We start from the raw sequence: 20,040 nt of genomic DNA on the forward strand, positions 1-20,040 counted from the left end.
AAATCTCTTCCCTAATAATATCAGTGACTCCTTTTCGTATCACCTATGGGTATTGTGTACGTGTAGTTCATTGGCAGAACGTGTCGCTCACTTTGAATGCGGCTTGCGAGGGAAAGCAACTACATTACCCAGAAGGCCTGTCGCTCGGCTACAAGCTGGCTCCCTCCGCTCTGGGAGTGTTTCCCATTTAAACAAACACGGTCCTGCCGAAGATGGCGGAGAGTTTGTAGAGGCGTAAAAGAAACTGCTCTACTCAATGAAAGCGTCGAAGCCGGTGAGTTTTCTGCAATGGGTTTATGATTCTGTAATAAGCAAGTTTTGAACAACGATGCTAGCGTGTGTTTGAACGCGCAAATTTGTCACAGAGGCAGTTGGTGCTGCTCCGCTTCCGAGCAGGCTGTGGTTTTTAAGCTGCCGTGATACAACGAGCCACCTTACCACTGTCTATTTGTTATGGAATGTTTGTTATGATATTATTTAGCGCTTTAACTGTGAATAAGAGAGTGGTTTTTGATACACACGGCTCGATACTGTGCCATTTCTATCGATCGCGGTGTTTGTTGGTGTTTTCATTATCCGCTAGCTACAAACTTTACGAGATACAGGCTTTCTGATTCGCTGCTGTGCGATAGCCTCGCTGTTAACCCTCAGCACTGCTTATGTGTGAACTCTTTTGTGTTTCAGTAAATAAATGTTAACTTCGTAGCGCCACTAGGCTGTGTTCATTGTCCACAACACAGCTGAATAGCTTTAGGCACTATATTTTTGACCAGACAGTCAGACTTGCCTCTTAGTGTCGGTTCAAGCAGGACTGCAGGAACAATCTGTGTTCACAGCCAGTTACATCACAGTATTTGATACACAAAATTAAAATAAAATGGTTTATTGCTCGTTTGTTACGCTTGCATAGCCTACACCATGAAGGTAGAGGAGGGTTAACTCACTTCAACTCAGTGTACTTTCGTTTTGTTTGTGGAATAGTTTTCTGATTGTTTAACATGGCAAACTAAATACAGCAGTACTTACTAAAAAAGTGTAATTGTAAAATTCTTAAAACGCACAAAAACACAAATGGTAGTTTTTTAAAAGAAGAAAAAAAATGTTTGTGGTTGTTTGAGTTATGTCACCCAGCTACAGATCACAATTAACCACCCTTGTATTCACTAGCACATCACTGACCCTCACTGCTGACAACCAAACTTGAACTGACTAGCTCAGCGTGGCTGTACTTGAGAATCCACAGCATCTGTTATTTATTTGCATGGCTATAGTGAGATTACATATCCCTGATTGTAATGGTGGGTATAATGGCCCATCACACTGTGATAAATGTTGGTTTTCACTGCTAATAAATCATATTTAGCTGCATGTGTATGTGAGCAAGAGACAGACAGACTGGCAGAGGGAGATGGATGTGTTTCGGTGGAGGAGGAGGATTAATGCTCACAGGGTTCAGGTAGAGTCCAGGTGTGCTCTCTCTGTGCAGGAAGAGGTGTATGCTGAGCACTCAAGTCTTTGAGCTGGTAAGAGGACATTCTTGGAGAGCGTGCTCATGTGTAGGCAGACTGTGAGGAGGCAGGTTAGTCATTCCACTGAAACCGTTGAGGTCTAGGTGTGCTGTCGCTGTCTTCGCCCGGGGCCATCCCTGCCAATACTTGCAGGCATTTACACTTCAGTGCTTATTTGCACGTGAGAGTCTCTGAAACAGGTAGGTATTATCTACAGATGGGTGACAAATTAAAGGAAAAACCAACATAAAGTGTCTTAAGCTGGGCTCAGACTACAGGAGTTGTAAAATTCTGACCAATTTTGAAATTGGGTTGCATCACACATAAAAAGAGAAACTATACAGATTTCCTTATCTTCAATCTCAAACTTGCACACACTACGAGATTTGACAATAATGACGCATCACACACTACAGGATATTATTAAGATTGTTGCGCCAGAGGGAGTAATGCGCCACCTCATGTGATCTCACGTGATCTCATGGGGAAGCTGATGTAAACAAATGCTTTGCAGTGAGAAAAAGCAAAATCAGAAGACTAAACAAGTCTGGATGAAAAAAAATGGTTGGGGACACGCGGTTAACACGGGTTGTCTGTTCTTCAGCGAGAACTGGAGGTGAGATTTTAACTGTCAGTTTTAATATCTGTCAACATTAGTATGCTAGCTAATGTTAGCCACAAGGACTAGAATGTTTACCGTTACTTGGCAACACCGTCAGCTCTCTCTCATTGGCTATTGTGGTCCCGCTCATTTGGTGTTTTGATGATGGTGGTGGAGAGCGCTGTCCAACACGTCAGTCCTAAATCTCCCAAAGGTGTTCAGTTGGGTTGAGATCTGGTGACTGTGAAGGCCATAGCATATGATTCACATTATTTTCACACTCATCAAACCATTCAGTGATTCCTCATGCCTTGTGAATTGGGACATTGTCATCTTGGAAGAAACCAGTTCCATCAGGATAGAAATGTTTCATCATAGTAAAAAGGTGATGACTCAGAACAACTTTGTGTTGATTTGCAGTGATCCTTCCCTCTAAAGGGACAAGTGGACCCAAACCATGCCAGCAAAATGCCCCCCACATCATAACAGAGCCAGCGGATTCCCTCACTGTAGGGGTCAAGTATTCAGACTTGTACCGTTCTCTTGGTGTACGCCACACATGCACTCACCCATTTGTCAAGAATATGGTGAAAGATGACTCATCTGACCATATCACTTTTTTCACATCTCTGTAGACCAGGACCTTTCGTTTTTGCACCACTGAACTTTCAAATGTGCATTCATCTTTGTAATGAGGGGTTTATGCGCTGCCACCCTACTATAATATCCTTCTCTATGTAATTGACTGTTCTTGCCGACAGTCACGTCCTGCATTGACATTCCCAGTCACCTGAGGAAGAGTTGCTCTTGTTTTTCTTTACATATCACACTAATGCACAAGCATCATGGTCATCAAATGTGAGCTGATGACCACAATTTCTGACCCTATTAAGAGTTTGGTCACTGTTCGTATTGAAACACTAACCAGTTAAACAGTCTTTATGACTGAAGCTCCTGCCATTGGTGCTCCAACAATCAACCCTCTTCCAAAGTCACTTCAATCTTTTCCTTTCGCACATCTTGACACAAAATCAGAATCAGTTGGGCCTGCTCAGCATTTTTATACATGCCACAGAGCAGGATTGAATGTTAATTGCTTAATTGTACCATGCAGTGCACCTGTGTGGAAGCATCTGCATTGATTGTGTTTCTCCACTCATTTAATTTGTCTCCCGCCTGTAATTCCATGATATTGCTAGGTTGTCACCTACTGATGAATGCTTCTCCTCTATATAAACTCATGCAGGCCGGTCATTAAAAAAGGCTCCAATATCTCAATAATGCGGCCATTTGAATGGTGTGTAGCTGGGAATGAACAAGTGAGAATGGTGCCGCTGGCAGTTCTCCACCGTCAGATGAGCCAACATGTCTTTATTTTGAGTCTGATGGAATGCCATTACTCAAGCCCACGTATGTGGTATTTTTGTAAGTGGTAGAATGACCACTGTGGGAACCTGTCCAATGAACTGCTTCTGCTCATATTCTTGGCAAATGGAGCCCCCTGTCCCCCATTCTCCGTCCCTTTATCTACCACTTTCTTTCTCCCTCACACTGGGTGTCAGGCTGCGTTAACAATGAATCAATCTTTGGGGGGATTCTTTGACTGCAGATGGGGTGAAGAAGGGACTGGGATGCGTGGCTTTCGCTCTTTGTCTGTCGGCCCCTGCGCTCTCAATAATTCATTAACTTATCACTTTTTCTCATGGGACTGGGAGAAGTCCCTCTGTGGTGGCAGATTCTGTGGTTACATGAGGTCACCAGATTGATGCTCAAATTTAGTAACTGATATTTAGCTAATAGGGATATACGGTCCTTTTGATGTTGGATATTTAAGAGTCCTGTCAACAGTACAATAAAAATGTGAACAATTTTAGGGAGATAGTTACTAATCAGACTTTGTGAACAAATAAATAATTGGGCAGATAATAAATCTGCGTGAAAATACACTAGATTTGCTTGTTCTAATTCATTCAGAGGCATCTGTAGCTATAGAGTTGGGTAATGTTGGGACTTTGTTGATTATGATTTTGGGAATTGATTCCTATTCTGCCACTGATGGCTTACTCTGGTCTGCTGTATTGTAAAACATACATATGTGCAGTATAGATGGAAGCACAGCAGATTCATATTGCACTTTCTGGAGTCAGTATGCTGAATTAAAATGAATGTTTCTTTGTGAAGTTGGTATAAAATTGTATGTGTGTTCAACATTCAATGTTTTAAACACTTAAAAAAAAACTTTAGGATGAACATTTTATATTGATTTTTATTTTGCTAAATGATCTCCTCTTGGTGGTTTTGGGTAAATATTTCTACTGTATGGCTGCATTAGCTTCTAAATACTGTCTGGTATCAGAGAGAGGCAGAAAAAATGAGTGGAGAGCTTGCCACTTTTGTATGGCAGAGGCACTTTTTGATAACGGTCTCTAATCTGTCTTTGTCAAGCTGCATTTTTGCATCACTGATGTCTGAATAGATGGCATTCTTTTGGACTTTCGTCAGTCTGTGTGCCTTTAGAGAGGCAGAGATAATAAGTTTCGTTTCGAGTAACTGCCAATCGGTCATGTGGTATGTGTTCAATTTAAGATTAATAGCTGTATAGATGAGCAGAGGCTCTGAGAGGACTCTTGATGACACACAGAGCTGAAAGCAAAGCCTGATTGTTTCCCCTAATTGAAATATGACTCCTTGGTCCTAGTAGCTTTTTGTTAGGCGGCAGTACAGGGAGTGCTGAGTTAGTCAAGGAAAACAACAGAGTTGCTGTCTCTGACTGATACTTTGCACCAAGTACCTGTCATTCAGGGAAAAGGTGCATCTTTAAAATTTCTGTAGTCGTTTTGTTATTGATGTTAATGGGATTTACCTCGGGTTAGATTATTTAGAAGTTGTGTAGGATTCCCTGAAACTTAACTCCGTACCAGGTAGACTCTGACTTGTAATTGGAGGCTGTTACGACAAAGGTTTAAGAATACAAACATTTCCTGTAGTCACTTCAAGCTGTGTAAAACATCCTGTATAGTCCCCACATCTCAAGGTCTCATGCAATGACGGTGATCTGTTTTTGTGATTGTTAAAGTGTGCGTTACACACACTGGTGTGTGTTCAGTAGTACTCAACAGGTAGGTTTGCTTTTTCTGCCTACCTCTGTAGAGCTAAATATAGAAAAAAACTCTGCTCAACAAGACAGGCGTGTTTCCACTGCTGAAATATTTACAGCTACTTCGCCCAAACAAGTGAGAGTGAGAGTATGAGATGAGAGCTGCTGAAACCGGATTGTTATTCACTATTCAGAAAAAGCCAGACAGCAAGTCCCAAGTCAAGCGGTGCAGTTTGCACTCTGACTCTATTTGAAGTCACATCTCATTCATCCCCTCGGTCCCCTCTTCTTCAACTCTGAGGTAATATCCAAGTGTTACGCTAGCTGAGCCATATGTGAGCCATGCACACTTCTAAAAGCCTAACGGGCAGCCTGAAGCAATCATTGCACCCAATTCCAGTTTATAACCAGCAAGGATTTGGAACAGTTCACCCTCTGTAGTCCTCGTTGATTGGACGAAGGCAAGAGTTTATTAGGGAAGGGGGTGCCAAGAGCTTTGTCCCCCCTCCTCTCCTTGCCCTTCCTCTTTAACTTCAACTCCCCCTTTAACTTTCTCTCCCCCAGCTGAAGAATGCTCGTAAAACGGGTTCACCTGAACAAGCCAGTGGGAGGGTAGCTCCCTGGCCTAGTTTTGTTACCATTGTAAAATGTTAGCAAGACCTTGTTTGTGTTTTGTTTAGGGCCCCCTTTTATAAAAAATGCTATGGGGGAGAGACAGCAAGGGTGAAAAAAAGTTTGGTTTGTGAGATAACTGCTACCAGATGCTCTCTTTCTGTCTGTTAGGCAGCGTAAAGAGAGGGAGAAAGAAGCTAGTGAAGAGAAGAAGAGAAAAAGAGACACTGTCATTTCTGGATGAACTTCTCAACTGCTACATGGACACACTCCATCTTCTCCCTGCCTGAAATTTTCCTGTCCTCATTAGTGTCATACGGTATACCGATACTAGAAAGACACTGCAATACCGTGACATTAAAAACGGTACTTTACCCCATTTTATTAGTAACTTTACTTTCAAAATGACAGTGTTTTAATAAGAGCTGTGTTTCCTATGAGTTGTGTCAATGTGCGACAGCGAGGCAGTGTGTGTGTGTGTGTGTGTGCAGTACTCTGCTTCCACTCCCTGCAGGCATAGTGGGCGTGCCAGCCGTTTTTTTTTTCTGTTTTTTTTTTTTTTTTTTTTTTTTTTCTCTCTCATATGCACGCTGCAGCTTTCATGGTGACAGAACAAGAGGCATGGCTACAAGTACAAGTGCTCTTGCCTACCGTCCACGGCTTGTTGACAAAGCAGACGCACAGAGCGAAATAAGGCATTGTTTTGCTTACATAACTGACAGTGACAGAAACCCACGTAGACAAAGGGAGCCAACACGTACATCTCGCCGTCAGACATGCCAACCTGTTCAAGGAATTCAAAGAGCGACAGGTTAGCAAATCTGATAGATAACATAATTACATGCCCTCAAATGTAAGTCAAACGATTGTGATTTATTTTGTGACAAGCAAACTTTTTTCCACCGTCGGAGTTCGACTGTTTAATTTGGCGTTAGCTTTTTAGCTGACTTACCAATGTGGCAATGTGGCAACATTTTTATATGTGAACATTTGCACTGGTAATGTTTACTTTACCATAACTCGCAAGCTGCTACAAATCAGTTTTATTCCATTACTTTTCTTGATGTTTTAGGTTTTTGCTATTGTATTATTTCAGCATCGCTATCAAGATATTTAGGCAGGTATCAATCAAAGTCATAATTTTGGTAATCGTGACAACACTAGTGCTCATGTGTACTCTGCCTCGCACAGGCAAAATAGTTAAGTTTGCAATCGAAACCTTCACTGCCCCCAGTACTCCATCCCCCTTTTAAATTCAACAGTGCCGGTTGGTTGCACTTATTTCCTTTTTTGTTAACATTTGTGTACCTCTTTCTCTCTGTACATGTCCAAGATGAAACAGTTTGATACTGGAATTATGTGGCATAGTGGTGTGGTTTCTGGGCCTGTCTGGATTGCGAGGCAGCTGGGACTGGCACGATCCTCCAGTCGCAAGTTGTAAGAAGATCCGCGCACGTAAGTGACCACGCAAGCAGGGACTGTAAGGGCACTGAGTGTCTCCCATCTCTAAGTTCACCTGCAATTAAAAAGCTCCTTTCATTTAAGCAAATTACCACAAGTTGCAGTCAGCGTGGAGACATTTGCTCACAGCACTGTGCGAGACAGCATTTTGATTTTCCACAAGTGCGATTTCTCCTTTATTGCTGCCTTCAGTTCAAAGGGGAGTCAAGCCATGAATGACAGAATTCCACGCCATCGTTAACGGCTCCAGACTTACTACAGCATGTCAACACTGGCAAGGCATGTGTCAGATGATTTATTATTATCCTTTTTTCTACAACCCTCGTATTTCTTAATTGGGCTGATTTTTTTTTTTTTTTTTTTTCTTTCCCCCTCTCCTTTCTGTATAAAGTGGAAAATGTTCCTTTCACCATTACTGCTCTTCACTCTGCCTGGTGACGTCACCCCTGTTTATGTGGCTTGTCGTTAAGGCAACACTCCAATCAAAAGGTTGCTGCTCCGGAGCTTACCGTTGTCCCCAGAATAGCCGAGCCAACACTTGCCTCCTGACATTGCCACATCACTCCGAACTTTGCACAAGTTTATATATCAAACAACACACATGAAATATTGAGAGTTGCCCATTTGTCCGATCTAGTATGTTGTACGGAGGTGGCTCTACTTTTGGCAACTCATCACCGTGTTTCCATACGGTTTCTCATGGTGCTCATATATGCTTATCTGATTGCAGCTATACTTGAACACATGATTCTACATGACCACGGCTTCACTATAATAGCAGTAAAGATCCCCGTTCAATTAGCAGTAATCTAACAGTCTGATATCGTCCTGTTCCATGTGGCAACCCTCGACGTTGTATGAATGCAAAACATCATTGAAAGTAATTTATGAGTGTGGTTTAAAGTAGAGGTGGCAGAGTTTTGACTGTTGTGGGCCAGAGACTCAGTCGAAGGGGGAGGGGGAGGGGGTGGGAGGAAGGAGGGGGTGGGGGGGGGGGGGGGGGGCAGGGCAGTATGTATGTGTGTATTGGCACAACGTGGATGAAGTCAAGTCGTAAAGTTCAGTAAGCCACAATAAATTTCCTTTGACAGACAAGCAAGGATAGTAATCACAAGTAGTGTAACGATACAGTGTGTACAGGGTTCGGTTTGATGCTTGACTGTTTTTTTTTTTAACAATGTTTGAATAAAAACAGACTTACTCTTTTGTCTTGTTTGTTTTTTTTTTGTAAAAATAGGATCAGTGCTTGTTCTAGTGCGTGTTTCATAGTCACAAGTTTTGGATGTCCAGTCGTGAGTACTAGCTGGTCAGTGAAGATATGTGTATTTGCTTCAAAGATAAGCAGGATATAGCTCCCATGTAAAAGTTGTTTTTCATCTACACAATCATCAGCAAGAAGTCTATCATCATGGTAAATTTCACACATTAGTTTGCATGTAGATAAGATAGACTCTGAGGAGACCATTGTAATCATTTTGCCTTGGTAGATGCAGGTTTTGTGTAAATATGGAGCTGTGAAATCTTGTGACATGCTGTATCTCCTGTATTTTCCTTGTCCTGCAGATGTGGTTGTGTAAAAGATCTTGATCTCATGGATTCAGTTTAAACGAATCAAATGATGTGATGTAATTTTACTACAGATACTCGATGGAAAATGTGTTCATTGTTCCAAAGCAGAGCTAGAAACATGTGCCAACATGCTGCTCTTAAGCTTTTATACTTGGCAATGGACGCGTCTAACAGGGACCAGTTCTGAGTTCTCCTGACTGGGAGATAAGAGAGCTGCAGTCAAAAGTTCTACAACTGCTGTACAGTTAATGGTGTAGTAATTAGATTAACACGATCCACAACTAGAGCCCCTTTCACACATACACTGCAACCCTGAAGTTATCCTGACATTACACGGAGGAACTGTATGTGAGAACGCAAATGTCCGAATCAGTCGGACCGGACATTAAACAGACTTTACCCCTCCGGCTCCTTAGTACAAAGTCTGCGTAAATGTCCAGTTTAGCCCATGTGTGAATACAGCAGTGAATTCTCAGCAGAATTGTTTTGACTGGGCCTGAACACTTCGCTTTGGAGCTAGCACTAATGCGAGAAAGGACTTCCTGTGATTTCTCGTAAAACAAAAGCCGTTTCATTTCTGTTGAAAAGCTCAAAAACACCGTATTACAACCACAGCGTACTTGTTGTGTTATGTCCCACCTCCTACACGCGTTAACCAGGTGCCACCCCTCGCCTAAACTAAACAGAGTATTTCCAGTAGGTGAGGACGCGTCTGACACGGACAATCTCCCGTTGTGTGCTACACGTGTGAAAGAGCAGCTCTGGACAATATCCGGAACCTGATTCTCCGGACAGTGTCTGGAGTTCATATGAGAAAACAGCTTAAGTATGACTACATGCAGCATGGATGCTTTGTGGTTAGTTCATGTTCAGGTTCAATATAACAGATTTTCACCCCAAATTTGAGCAATAATGGTAATATATCATTATATCAGTTCTGCACAAAATCCAGAAGAAACTGATGTCCTTCAAAGCCCAAGAACAGCTCAGCAGGAGTTTTCCATTCTGACGCTGGTCGGGATGGTCATCATTACCAGTGCTGCTTATCCATAGTGATATTTATTGGTGTTCTTACTGCTACTTCTCCATGTTTTTTATTTAATAAAAGATTATGTTCTGAAAGTAGATAACAGTTGTTTTTGCTTTTGGCAGAAACAGTACAATACATGTCTGGAAGGGTTTGTTGTTGCCTCACTGCAAATAAATGAAATCTTAATAAGACTATAGAGGAGCTATAGTCACCAGGATTCTAACAACAGCAGATACAAAACATTGACAGGCCTCCAGATGGCAGCCATTTAGATGTGTTTTGTGACTATGTGAGGTCCAAACACCAAGTTCGACTAACTGTGACATAGCTTAACCTCAACCAAATCGTTGGTCTGTGGAGAATTTCAGATTTGACAAGTTTCAACCCATGGCAACTCACAAGCTCCTTCACAGAGACATAACTTTATGAATGTATCAAGAGTATTTGTTCGTTGTGTTTAGGGCTGAACTATTAACTGAAATTTTATCAAAATCGCAATGTGGCCTATTGCAATTTTTTAAATCGCAGGAGGCACAATGTTTATTAAAGGCAAAATGTGTGTCAAAGTACTATTTTAAATTAAATATTTTTGTGCTGCAGAGATGTTCTGACCTACACACCATATTCTTACAGACAAAACATCAGGTCCTCGCAAAAAAACACACCATAATCATTTTTAATAAGTTTTTCAATGAAAATTAGAACAATTGTATAAAAATAATCTTTCCCTCTAATATCGCAAATCATATCGCATTTGTAACATCAGTCGAAATAACGGCCAATTAGATCTTTTTTCAAAATCATTCAGCACTAGCTCCGTTGTGTCTGACGGTTTGAAAGCCTTTTCTGAACACATCAAGTTTGATTTCATTTATAGCTGTGTGTGTGTGTCTGCCTGAATGCTGGAACGTTGACCCTGAAATTTCTTTGGTGTGTTTAAAAAAAAAAAAAAAAAAAAAAAACTATATGAAGGCAGTTTGAAGCAGAGACCATCACGTGTCAGCTAGATCAGCGTGTGTGTCGTCCTTCGCCTGCTCCCTTACAGTGTCAGGGACTTGATTAGCAGTGCAGGCTTAATCACTCAGCAGATGGGAACAGAGTGCAGTGTCACCAAGACAAAAACAAACCCACAGTTGGATTATGGCTCAGCGTGTGTGTGTGTGTGTGTGTGTGTGTACGTGTGTGTGTGTGTGTGTGTGTGTGTGTATACATGTGTGTTCATGTCCTGTCAGACTGAGTAACTTTGAACTGAATTAAAATCTTAAACAGATTCATGAGTGTTGTGATACAAATTTCTTTTTTCCCCATTTTTTTCACATTTGCTGTATTTCAACTCTTGGTCCTTGTTACCCCAGTATCCAGCTTCTTAAACACACTTTTCAGTGTTTCCTCTGCGATTGTTTTGTAGCAGCGGTGGCAGGGAGTCATTTTTGTTATTTGCTCCACGTCCATCCCTGTTGGTCTTAGTTTTCGGTTCTAGCGCTCTGAGCAGTTGCAGCACTGATATTTTTAATATTTGGTTACTTGATCATGATTAAAGGGCTACTTCTAACCACCAGGCCTTATGCTTTTTGTGTTTGTTTTGTTTTGTTATCTAGATTATAATGTTCAGTTTCCCAACAGTAATGTTCTTACTGGCCCACCACTCCTGAATGAATATAGAGGAAACACTGCTTTTAATAGAGTTATCCTGGATCTAGGAAGCATGTGGTGTGCAGTAGTAGCACAAGGGACATGAAGACAGAAAACCAAAGACGAGAGCGGTAGACCTTGTCAAGTGTACGGTTTGTATAATCCATCATTCTGTGGGATGTTGCGCAGCGCTTATATGTCAGATTGTAAAAGGATCCTCATGTGATTCTCCAGTTTTTAGGTAATTTGTGTTATTTTGTTGTTGTTGTTTTTAACTCTGCCAATGTTAGAAGTTCATCACCCAGGGAGATAAAAGAAAGTAAATATTGATAGTCTTTTAATAACGCATCCCTGTGAGGATTTAAAACCCCCAGTTCTTCTTCTCTGCTCTCCGTTACCCCTCGTACCTCATTTCTGGAATCTTTTTCACCTAGGCTCTGTCAACACATGAAACTGGCCAGTTGAAAGAAAGGAAAGGGAGATGGGAGGGGGGAGCAGTTGTGAAACTGGCGTCAGACCATCTTTTGAGAGGAATTCTTTGCAGGGGTCAGAGTTCAGGCGCTGCAGTGTGGCGCTGTGATTGGCTGAGGAAAGGTGAAATGAAAACCACAGTAAACTTTTGACCCCGGCGCAGGAGCTCTGCAGGAACGCCCAGCCCCAGCTCTGGCGTGGTGGAACAGAGCCCGCTCTCTTCCTGTGTTTACTCCACCAATCCAACAGGGACGGTGGGGAGAGGAGGAGGAGGAGGAGGAGGAGGAGGGGAGGGCGGGAGGGAGGCAGGGAGGGAGGGAGGGGGAGGGAGCGCGGAGAGGGAGGAGAGAAAGACACAAGAGCGAGCGAGCGAGAGGGAGGGAGGGAGGAAGCGAAGAGAGAATCGTCAGTGCTGCGCTGCGGTCTGAAAATGAATATCTGCTTTTTTCCTGAGTGGCACAGTTGAAACGTGTACACAAACACACACACACACACACACACACACACACACACACACAGCTTCTGTAAAGCAAAGTTGAAACCAAGCACAGTCTTTTTGTATCGACATGAGGTCATTTAAAAATACTGCCAGAAGTAATTATAATGGCTGACATGTCTTCACACTGAATTATCTATGGATACATGAGATTTGTCCTCTCGCTTGCATCTACATCAGTTACCAGTGAAGATGTATATATGTGTGTGTGTGTGTGTGTGTGTGTGTGTGTGTGTGTGTGTGTGTGTGTGTTATCGGACCGGGCAGAATGGAGGCTGATCAGGCCCCGGCGCTCTGGCTCCCCAGATAAAAGGCTGTTTAGCCATTGATTAATGAACTAATTTCCATAATATTAGCCTTGTGTGATCACAGCCGCCCGCATTTTGTTTGGTCACTGTGGTTTCCACTGAACAATGCCGTGTCCTCGTTCTTATCACCTTGCTATATACACCAACATGTCAAGCTTGTAGAAAATGAAGGGATTGTTAGAGCGCTACAGTGGTGCTATGCGATGAGCTAGCCGGTTGAATCTGCGCTCACGCGGGTCCTTTCCTGTTCCTTTTTTTGCTCTTTGTCCGTATTAATGATGGATAGTTGTAGGAGATGCATGTGTGATACACACACACACACACACACACACACACACACACACACACACACACACAGTGGAAACTGCCATCTCTTTGTTTCCACCTTCATTTATTTTCCCTGGTTTTTCTACACGTTGCAGTTTGTGTGAGAAAAATGGGGAGATGCACACACAGCCCGCCTGAGCTCTGTGTGTGTTGTGCGAGCCGGGCGAGGGTGGGGGATGTTTTTTCTAGGGGAAAAACACTCCTATGAAGGCAGTTTTCCTCTGCTTTGAAATACCTTCTCTCCCTCACCACCTTCATCTGTGGACATCATGTACACTACGAGTGTGAGGGGAAAGCTACCAGGACAAATAGCAGTTTTGTGTTTTTTTTTAGACATTGAATGTTATTCATGTGCCCTTATGAATTTCTTTTTATGAGGAAATTTCTAATATAATGTACGTCAACAGTGTGTTTTCTCGCAGTCACCGTAAATGAGTTGCAGATGGGTTAAGAAGGGTTTAATTTATTGATAATTCAGCCCACATTTATTTTCAAGTGCAAAATTTATGCTTGACGTAGATTATCCGATTTGGGAACTGTGCAAATATATAAAGCATAGCTGACCTTTTTAGACATTTGTATTTTTTTTTCCCACCTTTAAGGCTTGGTTTGGAAAATCAAATTCAACCTTCAAGTTGGATTCCTTTAAAGTCTGAGGCTTCATTTTCTTACCGATGCTTTTCAGGAATGCATCTCCAACTCCAATAAGCTTCTTGTAAGGGTGCGTTTCTGTCAGTTTTCCACCTCTCTCTCACATTTGCGTCACCGCCGTGGTTTTTGAAAGGTGTGCTTTATTCCAGTGTGAACAGGTCTTTGTACGACTTTAATATTAACTCTAAATTGGCGCATTTTGTCACGCTTGTTGTGGCTTATCTGAGTGAGTGACTTTGATAAACAGAAAGGAAACAGATTTAGCTTTGTATTTGTTTTATTTTTGGCAGTGTCCGCTCACAAACCCAGATCATGAGCATCGCTTTGAATGGACCTTCACATCAAAAGTACGCAGAGGAATAAAGAGAGACGGGGACATCTTGCTCCACCACCAGCCACACTACAGACAAAGAAAAGGACTTTGCTTCCAGTCTGGTTTTTTGAGCCTTGCTGGAATTTCACAGCTGCCTCTGCACTTAAATGGAGGCTTTCTCTGAACAATTTACAGCTTCACTTTTTCAAAATCCGCACTTGTACACACATGCTTGACATATGTCCTCCTCATCCCCGTCCGTGAATCTCATTGTGTGGCGGCACTCTCCATCTTGCCATCAAACCCTCTGGCTCTAGTTTAGTCCCACTATGTTTCATTAAAATCATGTGTAATGTTGGCTCGAAAAAACGGCTAATAAGCAATATCCACCGACGTCAGGGGTACATTCGACTTTTGTGAATGTTCGCCTCTGGAAGTTATCTTCTCTCAAAAGTTACAGTGGGGAATCCCCGAAATGTCGGGATGACAGATCGTTGCTAAACAAAGTGACATTCAGTTCTAAATTTTATGAAGCAAGAGGCAGTAATGTCGTCTCTTGTTTCCTTGTTTTTCCTGCTATGTAGCGAGGGTCACTGTAGCAGCGCTCCATGCTTTCATTCATTCAAACAAAGTCAAGTTTGTTATGGCAACTTTGCTTTTCATATGACGGCCTTTCCATTTCAACTTAATTTGATTCCTTGTCCTTGATCCCTCGCTTAGGAACAGAAGGTCGTCCTTTTGGTTTGTCACATATCTCATCAATAGATGGCTCACTGAACTGAGGACATCGAGGGACAACAACGGCCCTCATGCAAGAATATTTTTGTATTCTTACCCTAAACTTAATTTGCTTAACTTTTTTTTTTTCTGTGAAGCTTTCTTATGAGTTTTCAAGTCATATTCACCAAACCCTCTCAACTGCACAGACTTCGTCATAAATCACTCGTTCTCACCATAACGAATGCCACCGTTTCATGAGGTCATTGTTAGCATGCCTGGCTAACTACCTTACTGTTTACCCTACTAACCTACTGCACTTCCAAGGCCAAATATCCAAAAAGGTCCAGCATGCATTTAGAAAATTGCATCAAGTGGCACGTGAGTGGAGAGAATTTCCTCTACAGACTTTGGTGAAGAGCGGTATGACGAGGCTGAAAGCTGAATTTTTAGATGCATGTCTCAGCTGTACATTACTGCCAATTAAGTCACATTAAGTTTGATTGAGTCGGATTAGTTAACGAGTAGCTAACGAGTTCCACAAGGTGCAACTTATCATTGTGGACAATATTTTATTTATCGCAAAATTATAACAGTTGGGTCATAATAGAAGAGACATTCCAGTCTGTTACACATCAAACCAGTTATAAATGCAGCCAAACCTACAGAGAGCTCACCTGTAGCTCATGTTACATTATGGGCTCTTATGAGTGCCAAGTTAGCCAAAAACATTTCAGTTCTCCAATTTTACCCAACAGAACCTGTGCAAAGCTGCTGAAATTAAGGCTTAAATACTAAAATACACCTGAAAACTCAAGTTGTTTGTTGTTGAAGGAAGTAAAAATTACACATGTGATCCAAAAAGTATACTTCAAACATCTGGATATTATAAAATATTTCAATTTGTATTCTTTTTTTTTTTTTCATTTTTGTTATTGAATTGTTATTTGTGACTGCAGGCAGCAGGGATGCAGAACATGGTTTTTAAAAAGACTATGTTGAGACTGGAGTTGGTGTGAGCTCCAGTTGCACCAAACCCAGTGTATAGCTGGTTGACTGCTTGGCAGGAGGTGGGAAAGTCCTTTGAAGAAAAACAGGAAGTCATTCTGTCCTTTTGTTTCCTTTTTTGCACTTGATGTCCTAAACTCTAGAGGACACCTTTTGTTGCTTTATTACCTCGCCTCTGTGGTGTGTCTCTGTGTGTTTGTGTGTGTATGTGTTTAATGACACTAAATGCTTCTAGTAGCCTATATCTGCCATGATTTAAAAAGGACACAAAATAATAATAGTCTTTATTGTCGTCTTTTTTTTTTTTTTCTCAGACTTGGAGCTGTTTAAGTCTCTCTTTGGGCACATGTGTGTTGTTGTTTTTTTTTTGTGTGTGTGGGGATTGTAATTGTGTATATGTGTGCCCCAGTTTGTCCGATCTTTGTTTTGGGTGGGCCAGTCATACCAGTCATTAGTCCCTTTCACACATGCGCTGCAACCCTGAACTTATCTACACATTACCTGGAAGAGCTGTATGTGAGAACGCAAATGTCTGAATCAGTTAGACCGGACATTAAACGGACTTTACCCTGCCAGCTCCTTAGTACAAAGTCTGTATGGTGTCCGATTGAGCCCGTGTGTGAATACAGCAGGTCATTGTCCGGAGAATTCACAGCAAGCGATTTGGTGTGTTGAAGACATTTCTATCATGCAACTGGTGCATAACCAGAAGAATACAAACATCCAAGCATGAAGAAGAAGGGTATTTTACACAAAGACGCCAAAAAAAAAAAGTCTAACTGGAGAGATGATGAGTTGTTTGTTGCTGTAAAAAAAAAAAAAAAAAAAAAACCCACTGTGATTTCTGCAGCATAGTTTTTACATCATGTCCTGCCTCCTGCACGCTCTACCCAGACGCCACCCCTCGCCTAAACCAAACTGAGTATTTCCAGTAGGTGAGAACTCGTCTGACACGGACAATCTCCTTATGTGTGAAAGGGCAACTCAAGACAGCGTCTGGACCTGATTCTCCAGACATTGTCCAGAGTTCATATGAGAAAACGGCTATTGTCTCAGGAAGCTCAGATTGCAGGCTTTATTTCAGGCTGAGCAGGAATATCCTCCTCACTATTCTGGTCCCGACTGACTGACTGACACTGCTGCTGTTCTGGCCTTTAGCCAAGCGGCTGTGTATCGAAATATGTGTTTTTATAATACTGGCTGCAAGTCTACAGGGGTGATCGGCTCTCTAGCTTTTACCTGGTAGGCACACAGGAAAAAAACAGCACGAGTTGCTATCGTGTTGAGAGCAGAGAGTTGTTTTATTCTGATTACAAAAAGACCACCGAATCATCATAGCTAGCTAGTCAGTTAGCTCCATTAACTAACAACGGGTGTCTTGCATGTTTGTATTACTCCCTTAATCACTTAATTAGCCAAGTACAAATGGAGTCAGCCGGTGGCTTTGAGGTGTCCAACGCTTGTGAGATAATCACGCCACCGTTCATGTTTAAATGCTGGTTTTGTAACACAGGATTGGTACGGGAGTGGTTGCAATGCTGTCGGGTAGTTTTGATTAAGATATGAAGAAGTGAAACCCCTCACAGTCATCGAGTTTGTAGTACAAGAGATGGTCCCTCCACTGCCCTCGACCACTTCTGAGCAGCCACACGAGCAAACTCACTGCCGAGGCTCATCCACCGCCCAGTTAAAAGAACACTTGAAAGTCCCTCTATGCTTTAATATTTACCAGAGAAACAAAAACGCAGCATAGCAACATTTGATCACACAAAAAACACAAGTCCATTCATCTATATCTTAACTTCATAAATCAGGTTTTCAGTGCACAGTGCCAACCTCAGAACTTTCTTTGAGCAGCATGATAATATTAACCACTTAACTGCATAGAAGCTGACTTGAGCTGCAAATCAGAAGCATTATTAATGTTGCAAAAAGTTCTTTTTTTTTTTGAGGTCAATTATGTGTTTATATAAAATAGAACTGATCTGTTGCAACACTGACTTAATCTACTGGAGACCTGTCTGCTGTAGATGTGCCCCCTTTTTGAACATTTTGCAGCAGAATTGGCTGGAAAGCCTAATATGCCGAACACTACACCACAGTCGACACACAGATAGCGGCTAGCCTTGCAGCTAAAGGTGTGGGCGCCCCTCCACAAAATATTTGACTACCAAAGACTGTTCCCGGTGGCACTGTGCTCCAGCTAGGTACGGCAGTTAGCATTACACACTTCTGCTCTAAACTATTTGCACAATTCACTGCAGTTTTAATTTGAAATCTAACCATTTGTTTTTATCAGTGACACTGTGTTGAAACTGAGAACTTATAATTTTGGTTAAAAGTGTTTTTTTATGTTTGTGTTTTTAAAAATGCCACATGGTGTTTTCAGCTCAGCAGATTTTCCTGTTTAAAAAATAAGAGAGGCATCAAACAAGTATAATTTAGTAAAGGGCATCAAAGTCTATCCTTTTTTTTTTTTTTTTTAAATAACTCTCAGCACTTCTTAGCTCAGTTTCCTCTCTCTTCCCCTCCCCCTCCATATCCCCACTCTTCCTCCCCCTCTTTATTCTACTCAGTCTGCCTTGACTCCTCCTCCTCCTCCTCCTCCTCCTCCTCCTGCAGTCCACGTTCATGCAGTTGCTTACTTTTCCTGCTCTAAATTACATTTCACTTCTTGATGTTTCTTGTGCGTGCCTGCTGTGTGTTTTTCTACCTGTCACAGTAAACAAGGGCAGAAAGCAAAGGAATAAACACACTTTAACAAAATAAACTTGAATAAAAATTGAGGGTCAAGGGTCCAAACAACTTGAACGTAAGAAAAAGACGCTTAAAAAAAAAACTTCATGTGTTTGTTTCTCACTGTGTTGTCTGAAAATGTTGATGTTGTTGTTTTGGTGTTGGTCAAAGTTGACTCAGAATTATTAAACAGTGTTTGGACAGATGACAGAAGGAGAACGCTTTTCTCTCTTTCTCTGTGTTAAATTATTCAGCTGCAGCATTAGCTCAGTAGAAGCCCCACGTTTAGGACTGATGTGATCAGTGATCTGTGCTGGAGGATCACACACACACACACACACACACACACACACACACACACACACAAACACTGGGCTGTAGGTATGAGTAGGTGGCAGACTGCCTGTGTGTGGCTCATTGTGATGATGACTGTGAGTCATAACCTACATATATATATATATGGCATCACAATATATATTTTTCTTTTTCAGTAGTTGAAAAATTTATTAAATCCAAGTTTTTCATGAAATCAGTTATTTTTATTCAGCGTGTCCTCAGAGGCCACCAGCAGTGCAAATGTTATTTTTTTTCAATTACTACTAAAGCCACACATTTTTGTAGCTGTATTGTGAGGAATTTGTGTTTAGAGCAGTATAAGTATTAGATTTCATAAAGGAAAGAACATCCGGTAGGCTTATCTGTGGCAGTAGGATGATGGTGCTAAAGGTCAGTGGTTTTGGGAGCAGTTTGTACCCAAACACTGAAGACCAAGCCCTCCCAGTATTTGGGTCAGGAGCCTATGACGGGTCCCTTGATATGAAAATGTGGTTAGAAAAAAATCCAAAGCAAAGTAAAAAGTTATTAAATGAGTGTAAACTGCTGTTTTGAAATCCCACAACTGTACACAGACATCAGTGACCGGTTCAAAAGATTCATTTCTGTTGCTTTGATGAAAGCTTATCCAATTGCTATGAGGAGAGAACACAAAATCCCAGAGGCCCGTCTTTACTGTCATTATGAATACAACTGTAAAGCACTGAAGGTTAGGAAAGCTTTGAAAGAATAGTTACCAGCACATGTGAAGTATCTCAAAACTTTTCTGAAGGTAGTAAAAACACTGTATTAAAAAAAAAGAAAAAAAATGGTAGGAAAAACACATCACATTCGTAATAGCCTCTTTGACCAATCAGAGTTTGAGCTCAGTGTAAGTCACCGTTTGAGTAACGTATGCAGGAATTTTCTGACTGTCTTGTTGGCTTTGTGCTGAGTTAGCTAAGCTTGTGATGCCCAGCAGCAATCATACAAGGTGTGAGTAGGAACCAGAACGACAGGGAAGCAGCCTGATAAACAGAATATGTAAATAGGGTGGATGAGTGGCCACATTTCCAGGAAAGGGAAGTGATGACGCAGTGGAACAGGCTGAGGGAGGACGCAAACAGGATGCAATCTACTGTGGCTTCCTGTGCAATTTTAGAAATCAGTTTTTTCCCATGAATTTTTGTG

General features: G+C 41.7%; 1 protein-coding gene across 9 annotated transcripts in view; it reads left to right on the plus strand.

The window, feature by feature from the left end:
• The window catches only part of ncoa3 (nuclear receptor coactivator 3), a 39,862-nt gene that overhangs the window by 4,649 nt on the left and 15,173 nt on the right, over nt 1-20,040 (plus strand). For 4 of the 9 annotated variants that reach the window (XM_044348613.1, XM_044348614.1, XM_044348612.1 and 1 more), the window contains exon 1: nt 28-274. The exons of 1 other annotated variant lie outside the window; for it this stretch is intronic. The gene's annotated coding sequence lies outside the window, so the exon portion shown is untranslated. Of the gene's footprint in view, nt 1-26; nt 275-6,971; nt 7,274-20,040 lie in introns of those variants that run through there. 4 more of the 9 variants (XM_044348620.1, XM_044348619.1, XM_044348618.1 and 1 more) reach the window with 3 other exon arrangements.

This window comes from Thunnus albacares, chromosome 4, assembly GCF_914725855.1.
Source record: "Thunnus albacares chromosome 4, fThuAlb1.1, whole genome shotgun sequence".
In the NCBI taxonomy this organism is placed as follows: Eukaryota; Metazoa; Chordata; class Actinopteri; order Scombriformes; family Scombridae; genus Thunnus; species Thunnus albacares.